This window comes from Pogona vitticeps, chromosome 13 (assembly GCF_051106095.1).
Source record: "Pogona vitticeps strain Pit_001003342236 chromosome 13, PviZW2.1, whole genome shotgun sequence".
NCBI lineage: Eukaryota > Metazoa > Chordata > Lepidosauria > Squamata > Agamidae > Pogona > Pogona vitticeps.
In genome coordinates this window covers 5,586,988-5,600,729 of record NC_135795.1, presented here as the reverse complement: position 1 = coordinate 5,600,729, position 13,742 = coordinate 5,586,988, and the positions used below count along the sequence as shown (strand labels likewise).

Here is a 13,742-nt window from a genome sequence, read left to right as displayed (position 1 = left end):
CAGAGAAACAGAAAGGGTAAGGCAGAAAAATATGCCTACATCCTGTAGCTGACACTACTATCCATAAAACTACATACAGATCTTTTGCTTAGAGCAGTGGTACTTAACCTTTTTGAAAGAAACGCCCCCTTGAGGCATTGAGGAAGTTATCATCACCCCCCCTCGCCATGGTGATGATATCTTATTAATATTAATTAATTAATTAATTAATTAATTAATTACACTTAAATCCAATGACCCCTGGAAAAAAATTCAATTCCAAGAAAATGAAATGCCCCCAAAAAGTAACATTTAATGATTTAGTTGCAAGCGAATTTTAAGACGCAAAAAGAAATATAAAAAGGGCATAAAAACAAACCGCAATGGAGGAACTAAAAATTTGAAGACAAAAACTCTGAAACTAAATTAAGGTTGGAGGAAAATATATATTCATGCACACTGTAAAAAGGCTGCAGCCATCTTCACAGGTTTGGCTTGTTCCAGCACCCCCTACCGCCCCCCTTCTGCTCCAGTGCCCCCATGCCGCCCCTTTTCGTTCTACTGCCCCCCTGAAAAATGAAATCGCCCCCTGGGGGGGCATTATCGCCCACGTTAAGAACCACTGGCTTAGAGGATGGTAACAACATCATTTTTTTCCCTGAATAACAAACATTTTTTTCTGACACTTAACAGGATCTCTGTCATTGGTAAAGGTCCTGGATGGCTCTAGCCAGTCATCATTCTAATAGCTTCCTTGGCTATTCACATACATAGCAAAGGTTGTTACACAAAATATGTGCTCAAGTGTCATCATGATATGTCACAACTCTTTTTTTTCTTGAGAGGCATTTATTTTATAATGACATTTTAAAAGGGGCCAAAACAAGGGGAAATTTTTTTAAAAGCATGACATTTTATTGTCAGTTCCAATACACTTTATTAAGCAGTTAACACTGTCTCTGTTCTTTAGAACACAGTTTCAGCTACTAAAATGCTTTTGCTGACATTTCTTTCCGTGGCACTGAAAAGTATTGCAACCTGTGTTTGTCTTTGATCTGTAAACATTAAGTGTAGGACTGTTTTTGTTTGCATAATAATATTCTACTCAAACTGACAAGCCCAAAACCAAGCAAGTATGCTCTGTGTTGTGATGCAGCTTAGCCTTGCCATGCTCCCTTCTGCAATAACAGCATGGTCTCCCTTCTCTACTACAACTGTGTGTTGATTGGGCAAGGCACAGACTTTTCCATCGGAGGCTGCGCCAGTCTGTTCAGAGCAACATTGTTGTTACTGCACATTCACGGCCAAGAGATAAACATGACTAAGAGCCAGGCACTGTCTCACTACAAGATTTGTTATATTGGCTGCTCATGATTCAGCATATAAGAATGGTTTCCAAGACTCTGTATACTGCAAGCACAGTCTGGGCAATAACATAAGCCATAGGGCTACCAAGTATCTGCACCTTCTATTTTTAATGTAATCTTATAATATCAGGGAGATATATATGTTTAATTGCCCTAAGTTTTTAATGTGGGAATTCCAAATAGATGTGGTAAGAGGGTAAGAATCCTCTGCCTTAGATAGGTGGCAAGAAGCACACCTTCGCATGTAATATGTACAGCTTCTGTTAAAAGTAGGGGTAGGCAATATCAGCAGCTCTGCTAACTGGGCCATTCTGAGAGTTGTAGTAAGAAGTAATTTATATAGAATCGAAGCATTGTCAAAAATCCCTGGTGATGTAATTCAAAACCAGAGACATTCCCCATTGATCTACTTTGTTATCACTCCTGGTCTAAATAAAGGAGACAGCTGGGACAGTAAAGTAGTTAAAAGTTGCTTCTTCTCACTAAGTGGGCAATCCTGTGATCAGTCTTTAGCACATTAGATTGCAGGTCAGGCACAAGTCACATGGCCAAACATCCCTGAATAGAGAAAATGGTTTGGGCTCCTAGGAAGCTAGCATGCATGGATAAAGCTAGAGTAGACCTTTTCACCCTGGCATGCCAGCATTCTACATGCAAGAAACATTTCTGAAAGTGTAAGAATTCAAGAGTCAGACTCTTGCAATTGGAAGTACTCCTGTCTCCAAAACAGAATTAATACCTCAGTAAGTAAAAGAAGACACAGATTAGGGATCAAAACTCTACTTAACCATGACATGGGTAGCTACAGGTCATCTACTATTTCTCAGCTTTGCCTACTTTACAGTTTGCTTGTAGGATGACAGTAGCATCTCACCTTTTGCTTCTTGAAGAAAGGGTAGGTTAAACTGTGATAAGCCTTGCAGAATGTTGTTTTAAAATTCAAATTGTTCTTGATTTTTATTTTGCTCTTTCACTAACTCTTTCACAAGAATAGAAGCTGAAGGTTGAGCTCACTAAATGCACTATTTTTACTCCCCACCAAAACTTGATAAATAAATGCTGTATCTATATAATAAGAGATGCAGAAACATTTCCAACAAAAAAGAATGAAATTTTAATTTTCACATACAGATTAGATTTGGGTTCCACTCTCTGCTCACATTCAGGTCAGGTGTATCGCTGATCACTATCCAGGGTATTAAACAGATTAGCAGCACAGTGTTGCTCTAAAGGGCAAACATGCTAATAAAAAGTACTGTATGTGTTAATAAAGCAGCTAATATTCAAATAGATAAGAGAAACCAATGTAAAAACATAACATGTGCCTTGTTCTATAGCGCAATGTTGCCAAACATTTTCTGTTTAAGAAGCTAATGTTGTTAACATGGAGGAAATAGCCTGAGGCATCAGCTATACAAACGGAGTCTGAATAGGAAAAAGCAGTCATCTTGTTCATAATATTAGTGAATTTATGGAACAGCAGCATAGCAAATGCATTTGAAAAAAATCAGACACACTACATGGAAAGTAACAATGTTGTTGAGATATAACGTAGCAGGATATAACAGTGAAAGGGGCTACAGTATATCGATTCAGATTATAGATGGCAGTTGACATTTTGGATGCCCTGTTTGTTTTTAAAAAGAGGCAAACAACCAACAACTTGCCTTTGCAAGTAATAAAGGAGTATTGCAAGGAGAAAACCATGGCCTTTGCCTTCTTTGCTTGTTTTCTTGTTCCGAGGACTTTTTAACGCAGAAAAGCATTCAAACATATAAGGTCCTACTCCTATAGTCTGAAGTGGTGCACTCCAAGCAAGAATACATCTGCTTTTCTTGTCTCACTGATGTATCTGAAGTATTTTAATGCTCCTTTTTAGGGCTATAACAGAAAATCTGGAATCTTTGGTTAAAAAAGAGGAGTAGAACTGTTAAGTCTAGGGGATATACGTACAAGGCAATCATAGCATGCTACATGAGATTCAAGGACTTCATCATCATCATAGAAATGCAGAGCTGGAAGGGACCCTATGGATCACTGAGTCCAGCTCATGTCAAAAAAGCAAACATAGTGGGGAGTCAAACTCTTAACCTCTGGCTCCGCAGCCAGATTCCTAAATTACTGAGCTATGCAGCAGCGGAAAATGAATAATTTTGTCATGTCTCCATTATAGCTTGAGCATCTAAACACTCTCTACATTCAGTGGTGAAGGCAGTCCGTCCATAAATGTGGATCAAAGCTACTTTGTTGTTGTTTAGTCATTTAGTTGCATCCGACTCTTTGTGATCCCACGGACCAGAGCATGCCAGGCCCTCCTCTCTTCCACTGCCTCCCGGAGTTGGGTCAGATTCAGGTTGGTAGCTTCAATGACACTGTCCAACCATCTCATCCTCTGACTACTCACTATTACTACTGCCAACTTTTTGGTGATAAGCCTCTCTGCTCTTAGAGCTAGACTAGTGCTTCAATGACAAACCTGCAGTTTGCTGCTAGGGCCGTATTTAGAGCTTTACTACTTAGAATCTGCCACAGTCTGGACGCTGCTGGCACAGCCTTTGAGAATCCAAGGTCATCTCTATCCTATAATGAGGTGATATAGCAGGACTCAATAAAGGCTGTATCTATTACTATTACTAATAGTGTCCTCTCGGGATTATAATTCACATATGTTCATGTATTTATGACAGTATATCCCACTCTTCCTTCAGGCTAACAGCAACACATAGAAATATGACCTGTTCCTGAACCAAGGGTCACTCATTCACTGATAGCATTGTTAGCAAAATGTTATTAGACTCCACTTTGGTATTCAGGGTTTTACTTTGGCTGCTGTGCTAACTTCTGAATTTGAGGGCAAATTTGTAATTTGACAAATAGCTAATGAAATCAAAGCCAAGGTAACCCTGGCACAAAGAACTCTTTAGCCTTCAAAGTTTATCAAGCCCTGCCATCTTCCAGAAATAATCCAGGATATTTTCATTTGGGATTTCCTGCTATTATATTTTTGTGTCCTTAAGACTATATTTGCTTTTTTCATCCACTATTGTTTACACCTGGATAAGTTTTTAAATGCTTTGTCATTCACAAGCTTAAGTCAAAATTCTGTGCAGATTTTTTTTAAGTTTGGGAAATGTAGTCAGGAAAAAAAATAAGTGAATAAATCTCAAGACTATAACACAGGTGCCGAGATTCCTCCAAAGCATTTTGCCCAGTAAAATATCACAAATAACAGTTATATCCTGAAAGACACGCATGTCTTACAATTACCTTAATAAACATATCAAGTTTGTGTGTAGCGTATTATTCACATTTTATAGCCAGAGAAGTGAAACTGGTTATATCTGAGCAGGAATTAGAAACCAGACCTTTCAGAGGTACCTACCAAACTACACCAGTTCAAAACCACATTAATATGCATTTCCACATTTTATATATAACGGTTTGACAGCATGTGATAAATTATTACTATTGCAAATAGGTCCTGTTTCTAGTTCCAGCATTTCAGTATTATTTGTCATATCTCTGCTCAAATCATTCACTGTGTCCTAATTTCCTATCCGTTGTCCTAGATTTGAGAGGGCTGGTGTCTCTGATGTGGCCTCAGGCTGACAGAGGTAGCATGAACATTGGGGGAAAGAAGCCGACGCTTTCAACAGAAACTAATACTGTATGTATTAGTTTACCATATGGGAGGAGCAAAAAGTGGTTTCTCCTCTGCCTCCTTTTCTCCCAACCACAAAGAAAACACTTGCCACTGATACGGTGAATATGTTAATAATTCTTCCCTACTTCCCCCAAAAGACAATGAAAGACAAGTTATGTTCTATGAACTGATACGATGACTCAAATGTCACTGTGGCAGCCAATATGAGTGTTGGGCCAGCCAATCCGTGCAAAGAGCTTTGATTTACCAGTTTTAAGCAGCTGGCTGTACAGAGGAAATAAATGTGATGTTGAGTTCTACTTGCAACCTGACTTCTCATTGGTTTCCACAGCTTGGGAGAAAGATTATTTGAGTGGTCTAATGCAAAGGAGCTCAGTAAACACTGAGGTGGCATTTACTGTTCCTAGCTAACTTTGCCTCTCCACTGCCATTATTGGATAAACAAATATTCCCACCCTTCGAAACTCCAAAATCTAAGTGGAAAAGATTGAGTGCTTGTTCATTTTGATCTTGTATGATTTTGAATAGGCTTGAACTCAAGGCTAGTCCTGGGAAAATGTGGGAACAAAGAAAAACAAAAGTGGGGAAAGCAGAGAATGATAATTTTTTTCAGTTATTGAAGGCAGACAGATAAAGAAAAAATGTTCCTTATTTTCCCTTGGCTTCAAAATTAACAGAAATGTTACATTTCTCCTTTAGGGAAACTTACTTTACACTGGTTTTACTTTCCAGAGCAGCAGGTGTCATTTTGCTCAGGATAATATTTATCTTCCACTGTAGCACATTTTCATACCTAGAGGCCTATGGTTGGAAGCTGGAAGCCTTTGCTCTTCATGCTACTATCTATTTGTGTCTTGCCTGCTTATCTCGGCTGTCATGGAAGCAAGCAGAGTCTTTCTGATATAACCTAGAGTTTTCTGAGAATAAGTCACAAGTGAATGGTGAACTAATGGAGTATGAGGGGGCCTGTTTCGTTTCATTTGCTGGAAAGGTAACTTGCTGCCTGTGAAGAGGAGCTGAAGAATCCATGTGACTTTGGCTTCTAGTATCAGGTTGCAGCTGTATGAAAATCCAGGACAGAAAATGAGATGTCTGTATCCAGATTCCTAGTTGGAAACCCATGTAGCTTATTTATAGTGCCACATATATAATCTATATAGTGTGTTAATTCCAGGGAACTGGTTAGTCAGTTCCCTTGCTGTTGTGGTCTGCCTTCCTACAAATAGGAGGTGACTTGTATAGCTTCATGGTTGCTCAAACCTCACTTGTTATTGGTGTTACTGTTTAATCTGTTTTAAGTATTTGTTATCTTTAATTGCCTTAGAACTTTACTTTCATGTTGCTACTTGTTGCAAGGAAACCTGATTTGGCAAGAAGAACCTATTACAACCTTTAACTGTTACTGGATGAAATGCCCTCCTGGAGACCTTATATGACCCCCTCCATTTTGTGATTATAAAAGTGATCATCATTCCAGAACGAAGCATGATATACCGGTAGCAACCAAGGAATGGGGAGAGCTGAGTTCAAATCCACTTGTGATTCTGAAGCTCACTGGCTGCCATTCAACAAATTATTCACTTGCCACTTAATTTACTTCACAGGTATAAGTATAAAATGGAGTGGAATTGGGAACAGTGCCTCCCTGAGCATCTTCTACGGAGGTTATGTAATAAATAAAAATATAATAAATGTAAATAAAAATTTAATAAATAAAAAATTACAGATGTAGTGGTTGTCTACTTGAGAGGTTTGACTAAACTTTGTTGCCCTACTATCTTTATACACTGATTCACAGTCAGATCATAGGTCATCTGCCTTGTGCTTTAGGATCCATAGTTACCAAACAGTGAACTCTTAAAGAAATGTAAGCTCAATAGCACGAGCAAACAAAGGAGGAAAAAAACAGAAAGATACCATGGAAGCACTCATTATCTCAAAGCGTGCAAGTATGTCCTATAATAAAATATCTTATTTATAACCACAGTTCTGAAATGCTCACTCACTTTTCATTCTTTGGGGCAGATTTCAATATTAAATTTGCTCTGACTGACCTAAGATCACTGGATAAACTTCATAATGCACCAGGGATCCAGAACTTGGTACTTCCTCTTCGTAGTTAAAGAAGCTAATCACTGCTTCAGACCATTTTTTTAGCCTTATTGGATTTCATTCTATAAAATCATCCCAACTTTTAAATAGTAGTCATGGTTCTGCTGCTACACATTGTATAAATGTGAAAAAGAACATGAGTTGTACAATACTAAAATCAATGTACAATGGCAGAGAGCAAATTTTGAAGTCCTGAAGCATTCTAAAACAGAGACAAAAAAGGCAGACTATGTTATACCAAAAACAGCTTTGTCTTTAATCACTAGTTTTGATAGCCACTGATGGCAAAGAACAGTATGAAGGTGTCTGAGCTGGCTTGTGAAGGATAAGACAAGTGTTCTGTCCTGCCTCTCTGGCAACCACTGAAACTAAGGAACCTACCAGCAAAGAGAAAGCCTCCTCTTTTGTGCCTATTACAGGAATGTGCCATAGAGTTCTCAAGCTAGTAAAATTTTCTCAGGATTTTGAAAAGCTTGTCAGTGGTAGGTATCAAGGTATCCTTCCATCCCAAGTAGCATCTTACACAGCTAAGGCTAAGGCACAGCCATTTCACATGGAACCATGTCTCAAAAGAACCAAATTTTAACAAAATGAGGCAGAGCAGAAGGCAAAGGGAGAGCATGTGCATACCAAACCTAGCAAGAGCAACAGCTCTTTCCTTCATCAATGGCCCACTAGATAGTTGGTTCTTTACTACACTGAGCAAGTCACTGTGCCACATTTTATACGAGACATGCCTTCTGTCTCACATAAGAATTCAGAAGGATAATGCATGACAGTAACATGGTTGGATTTTGATAAACACTTCTTTCCTTGAACAGCTAAAGGAGGAGGAGAGGTGCTAGAAGGAATTCACTGGTTCCCAAGGTGTGATATTAGTCTCGAATATATCTATAACCCTCCTGAAAAAGCCCATTTTTAGACATTTGCAGATACCGTACCACCTTTATTTCTCAATTTTTGATGCACTGGACTAGAGATGTAATATTTATACAAGAGAAGTGACAATTAAGAGTATCTAGATATAAGGTTTCAATTGTAAATTATCAAACATTATAATATGTTATCTCAATAAGGTGATGTGACCATATATTCTGGTTATAGAGCTGTTTTTAAATTTATTCTGCATTCATAACTTAGTTGAAAATTATACTGTACCTAGAAAAAAGGAATAAAAATAGTAAGAACTTTAAGTCCAGTCACAGATAGCTGTAATAAAATGACGCACCTAAAAAGTTGCAGAATTAGTCTGCCTCAAGTTAGAAAGAACTATTTTCAGCTTCCCCAACCAGTGTTTCCTTAATAAATACTGCTATACAATTTCAACTACAAATATCCGATTTCTTCCATGACTCGGCAAACTACATGTATTACAGGTCTGAACACACTCTCTGTCAGTGATATGTGTTTTTTCAACCTTATTTGCAATTAGCAAGTGGCAGACATTGTGAAGAACCCACACAAACAAGATACCTATCAATTCAGTTGTGCTATTGTTCTGGAGATGTGGGCAGACAAAAAGTGAAGAGATTGTTTTTTCCAAACTGTCTCTCCCTTCCTTAACTTCTGTCATTTTTATTTTGTAATTAACAATACTTAGCAGTTACATATGGATTCCTATCTTAACAGTTGTATGTACAGATTAGCTAGTTAATGTGTCACATAGCAGAGTATTTCTCAAGATTTACCTTTCTTATAAATTTTCTTTTATGAGGATGGCTAAATTCCATGGTAAAGCCTGTTATCTTTTGGAAAGAGAAGGTCAAGGCTAGCCTGATAATCAGATGGCAAAATTCTTGAGGGGGAAAAAGCAGTGTACCCCACAGACTTTATCTAGGATACTGCTCTTTAGACAAGGAGAAGCTTCAGAAAGTGTGCTTTCTAGAAACATGAGCTAAAGAGTGCATTAAACACCAACATTTCAAATTTCCAGTCAATCCCAGGTATAAATTCTCTAGGAGATTCTAAGCAAAGCATATGCATCATCTCTTAAGCCCTTAGCTCTCTATCTTCAGTGTAAAGTTAATACTCTACTTCACCAGGTTCTAAAAAGAAAAACACAAAAGAAAAATAATAAAAATGAAAGCATTAAAACACCAATGTCATTAAGATATTTAGTTAATCACCATCAGATATACTGTACTGACACACACACATTAATGCATTAAAAGGTCACTGGGCAATTTAAGCTATTTCATTTTTCTTCAAAGGAACTCAGAACATCACACATGAGGTTATGAAGCAATCATTCATTCATCAAGATCATTGCAGATTTCATTTTAGAGGCCAGGAGCTTTTAGAACATTTCCCAGGCCTAAATGTGTGGCATAAACAGAATTATACTCTGCAAGCAAGTTCATATGAGGGAAGTCTAAATTTGTCTGTAATTATCTCTGGATACTGTACACTGAGTTATGGCCTCACAAACCCACAGAATGTTACAGGTTCAGTCCCCTGCATCTTATGCTAAAGGACTACATGAAGAATGAAGAAGGTGTGCCTCAAAACTGTAAAAACTGCTTATTTTGTGACAGACTAGATGGAGCAGTGAGTGGTCTGTCCTTATATAAGCCAGCTTCATAGATTTAAAAATTTATAATTAGGTTAAATAATTATAAAGCACAAATAAAATTATTTCCATAAAATGATTCAGAACCATTTCAACATATGTGCAAAATAATTTGAAGATAATTTTTCAGATTCAAAAATGAATCATGGCCCCTCCACTTCTCTGTACTATGTCAAAAATAGAATAACCTTTTAACTCAGCTTAAAGTCATAAACCAAAACTGATAAAAATCAAGTAGCAGGGAGAAAAAACTGAGGGAACATTATTAAAAATATGTGATGTTTAAGAACTGGTAAAATCACAGTACGGCTTTGGCCAAATAAGACCGATTTCCAATCCCAGGACTATGGGTCGGTCACTGGATTTAAAGCAGACTGATAACCACCACCGAACTAGACATTGCCTTGTCTGTCCTTCTGATTACATCAACATGGATGTATTATGTTTGGCATTAAAGCTTGGCTTCTCTTTGAAACAGCAACCGCTTTGGACAAGATAAAACTCAAAGGCAGGGACTGAAATCCAGAGATTCCTTCTTACTACCCTGGATCCAACTCCACGCTACTCTTCCATTGATTTCAGAGGGTAGGAACTATGCTGCTCTAACAGTCCAACACCCAACAAGACAACTTAGCTATTCCTTGCAGTTACTCTCATGGGACAGGAAAGAACATCTCTGCATGTAGTGCCATTTCAATCAACCCAATGTTAAAATGAAAATAAACACTAATATTCCTGTTATTTGATTGTGTGTCATAATATCATTTCCAATTTATGGCATCCTTCTCAGGGTTTTCTAGGTACTGTATAAAGTATTGAGAAGGGCTTTACAAGTACCTTTTTCTGGGTGCTCTGTAAGACTGGGTAGCTTTCCCAAGGTCACACAGTGTGACTCTCCTCTCTAGAAATATAGTGCAGAAACAAACTCCCAGCTCCTGATTCCACAGCTAGGTGTTCCATCCCATTGATTGGGCCATAATATCCAGGAACCAGCCTCTCTGCGAGCCTAGTATGTGTAGTTAGTTTTCAAATACTTAACCTAAGCCAAGCACCACACACCACTGGGCAACACAGTGAAACATTGTTGAATTTCATTCAGAAAGCCAACCAAGAAGGCCAACACAACAAATGAAACTGCCCATTCCCAGACAAGCTGCTTTTTATTGCTGCTTGCATTCAAACTAGATGAAAAATGGCTCTCCAATAGTTAACAGCAGTAAATGAAAGACAAAATGTTGTTCACCAAAGGATCTCTCAGTAGGGCTAGATCCACTTCTGAAAGAGGACTATCCAGTGCTCCCCCACCAACCCCCATGGCAGCATCAGTAATGGCAGCTGGTAACTGGAAGATAACAAGAAAAAGGAGTACTGAGCTGGAGTACTGAGATACCATGCCAGCACATCACTGGAAGTCAAGTAGCATTAAAGAATTGGCCCAAGACTGAGGCAACACAGGTTCAAATCTCCACTCCGCTGTGTATCTCACTGAGTAAATTTAGGCAAATTATGATTTCTTTTAGACTAATCTCAGAGGTTTGTTGTGTTTATCAAAAGGGGGGTGGGGGTAACCATGTATCCAATCCTGAGTTCTTTGAAGGAAAGCTAAGATACATATGATGTAAAAGAGAGGAAGACACCTTCTTCCAATGCCATTTAGAAGACCACGCCGACCACAATACTGTATAACATTTCCATACTTTGGAATATATCTCAAGTTATGTATGACTTCCATTTACACGGAAGAGCATTTGTAACAGGAAAGGTACAGTACAACTAATGTAGGTCTTACATTCACATCAGGAGTCTGTTTAATCTTACATGGGAAAATGCCCTTTGATACTTGAGTCAAGCTCACATGGCTCTGGATGTATTCAATGACTCACTTGCTTGTTGATCAAAAACAATCTACAAAGGAAGTTGGGGAGAGTTGCTAAAAATCCTTTACCTCTAAAGGCCCAGTGGCCACTTCAAGCCCAATTCACTCTTCTTTGTGCTAAGTATTTAACTTACCTCCAAACAAATATTAGATCAGAATCCCTACTGTGTTCATTGGAGCTTGATCCCCAGTTAGGGCGACTGTTAAAGCAGGTCTTGTATAAGTGAGTTAACAGCACAAATGCAGGTTAAGATAATGATTTTTCATTATCTGAAATATTTTCTGCCTATTCAAAAACTATAGTTTTTGTACTTATATGTACATGTAAAGAAATCTGAGCAAAAAATAAAAGAAAAATGAATAACTTTGAGAACATTCTTCCTGTATTACTCCACAGGAAGACAGTGGTGTTTAAAGTATTAGTACAGCATCTGAAAAAAGATACTGGACTACTGACAGCAGCCAAGGCCAAAGCAGCAAGATAACATGAAAGAAAGAAAAATCCAGGTATACTATGTGTAGAGGGGTCAGAAAAGGAAACAGGTAGAATGACATAATAAACCATCTTCAAATCCTTTTAAGGCAAAATATAAAAGCATTTCACGTGCATCAGAACCCACTATACAAAATGCAAGCAAAGGTGCAAATAAGCAAAGCTTAAGGTCAGGTTTAAGATTCCCAAAGCAAACAAAACGACAGATAAAGAGGAGGTATGTTACTATAGCTTCTTCTGCATTCAACTGACACAAGTTCTTACGCCAATTAAGACCAGCACCAGCTCAACAGCACCCAGAGAATGTCTCAGTGCTACAGAAACCTTGTAACATTCTTTTAAAAGTTTAAAAGATGTGACTGACAGATGCCTTCACAGAGATCAAGGCAAATGGATTGGCTCATTTCGCCTTCACAACGTAAGAGATCATGCTTTGAACTGAGAACTTCACTCTGAACTTCAGGGGTGAGGCAACATCCATACATGGACCACATGTCAACCTGTCTCATAACAGTCCTGTGAAGCTGGATATGCAGCCATTCTCAACAGGAGACATATGGTTCCCTGGTGGGCCCTGGGACCTTTGAAGTGGGCAACAGACTGCAAGCAATTCTTCAGACATCACCTTATATGGTTTGGTATGCGACTTACACAATCCTGGTTTGGCCTATATTTATTTCATATTGTGCTTATGGCCATAGCCAAAACAAAACAAAACAAAAAAAGCTTGAGAATGGCTGTGCTAAATGACCAAGTGTCTACTGCCACTTAGCAGGCAACATCAGTGAGTGCAGACTTGAAAACATGTCAGTGTATTCAGCTATCAAGGACTGTCTACTACAGAACTCTGGCGTGAAATATATATATATATATTTTCTCTCTCGCTCTCTGCCCCTTTAGTGAATATACTACTATACTACTATAGGTGGTTTACAAATAAGACTCAGAAACCTCCACACCCCATAAAATAATACAATCAAGGGGAGAGAGGGAGGGAGAAAGGGAGGGAGGGAGGGAGGGAGGGAGGAAAGTAATGGTATCCAGGGATAAGTTATTAAAGGCAGTATTGTATAATTCCAACTTCACTAATTTCCTGAATAGCAAAAGGGAAGGAACCAGACATTCATGAACTGGAACCTTTTTCCAAAGACTGTACCTCAGTTGGAAGCTTATTCCAAATACATAAAGTTAGCCCTTTGGCACACTTACCAACAAAGGCAATGGAAACACCTCAAAATACACCGTTTTTAAGTGGATGGCAATACTGTACAATAACTCTGAGCACTCTGAATTCTTTTCTAACAGAAGCTCATATCAATATGCAACACAAAGACTTTATGTAGTTCTCAGAGCCATGTCCATAGTACTTCTAGCCTAAGAGAATCATATTCAGATCTCCTGGCATAATTTATAGAAAGCCATTATATGGAGCACAAGAGATACTTTAGTAGAGTGTGGCATGATTTTGGAAACTGGCTGACTGGGTTATGTCCCACACAGCTACATCATAGGCAGTTGACATTCAACCTTCATGTAGCAATAATCTGCAAAAATCAACCTTCACAATATTAACCAACGTTCCTTCTAATTTTCAACCAGCACTGAGCAGAAACTCCACCCAATGCGTGCAAATTTCCAACTGTAACTAGAACTAAATGAGTAGCAACACTAACTGTGAGTGT

At 38.4% G+C, this 13,742-nt stretch overlaps 1 protein-coding gene across 5 annotated transcripts in view; it reads right to left on the bottom strand.

Annotated features, from left to right (window-relative positions):
• Window positions 1–13,742, bottom strand: part of CAPN15 (calpain 15) — a 107,493-nt gene that overhangs the window by 88,289 nt on the left and 5,462 nt on the right. Inside the window, exon 1 of one of the 5 annotated variants that reach the window (XM_078381505.1) lies at window positions 10,935–10,975. The exons of the other annotated variants lie outside the window; for them this stretch is intronic. The gene's annotated coding sequence lies outside the window, so the exon portion shown is untranslated. Of the gene's footprint in view, window positions 1–10,934; window positions 10,976–13,742 lie in introns of those variants that run through there. 5 annotated transcript variants of the gene reach the window in all.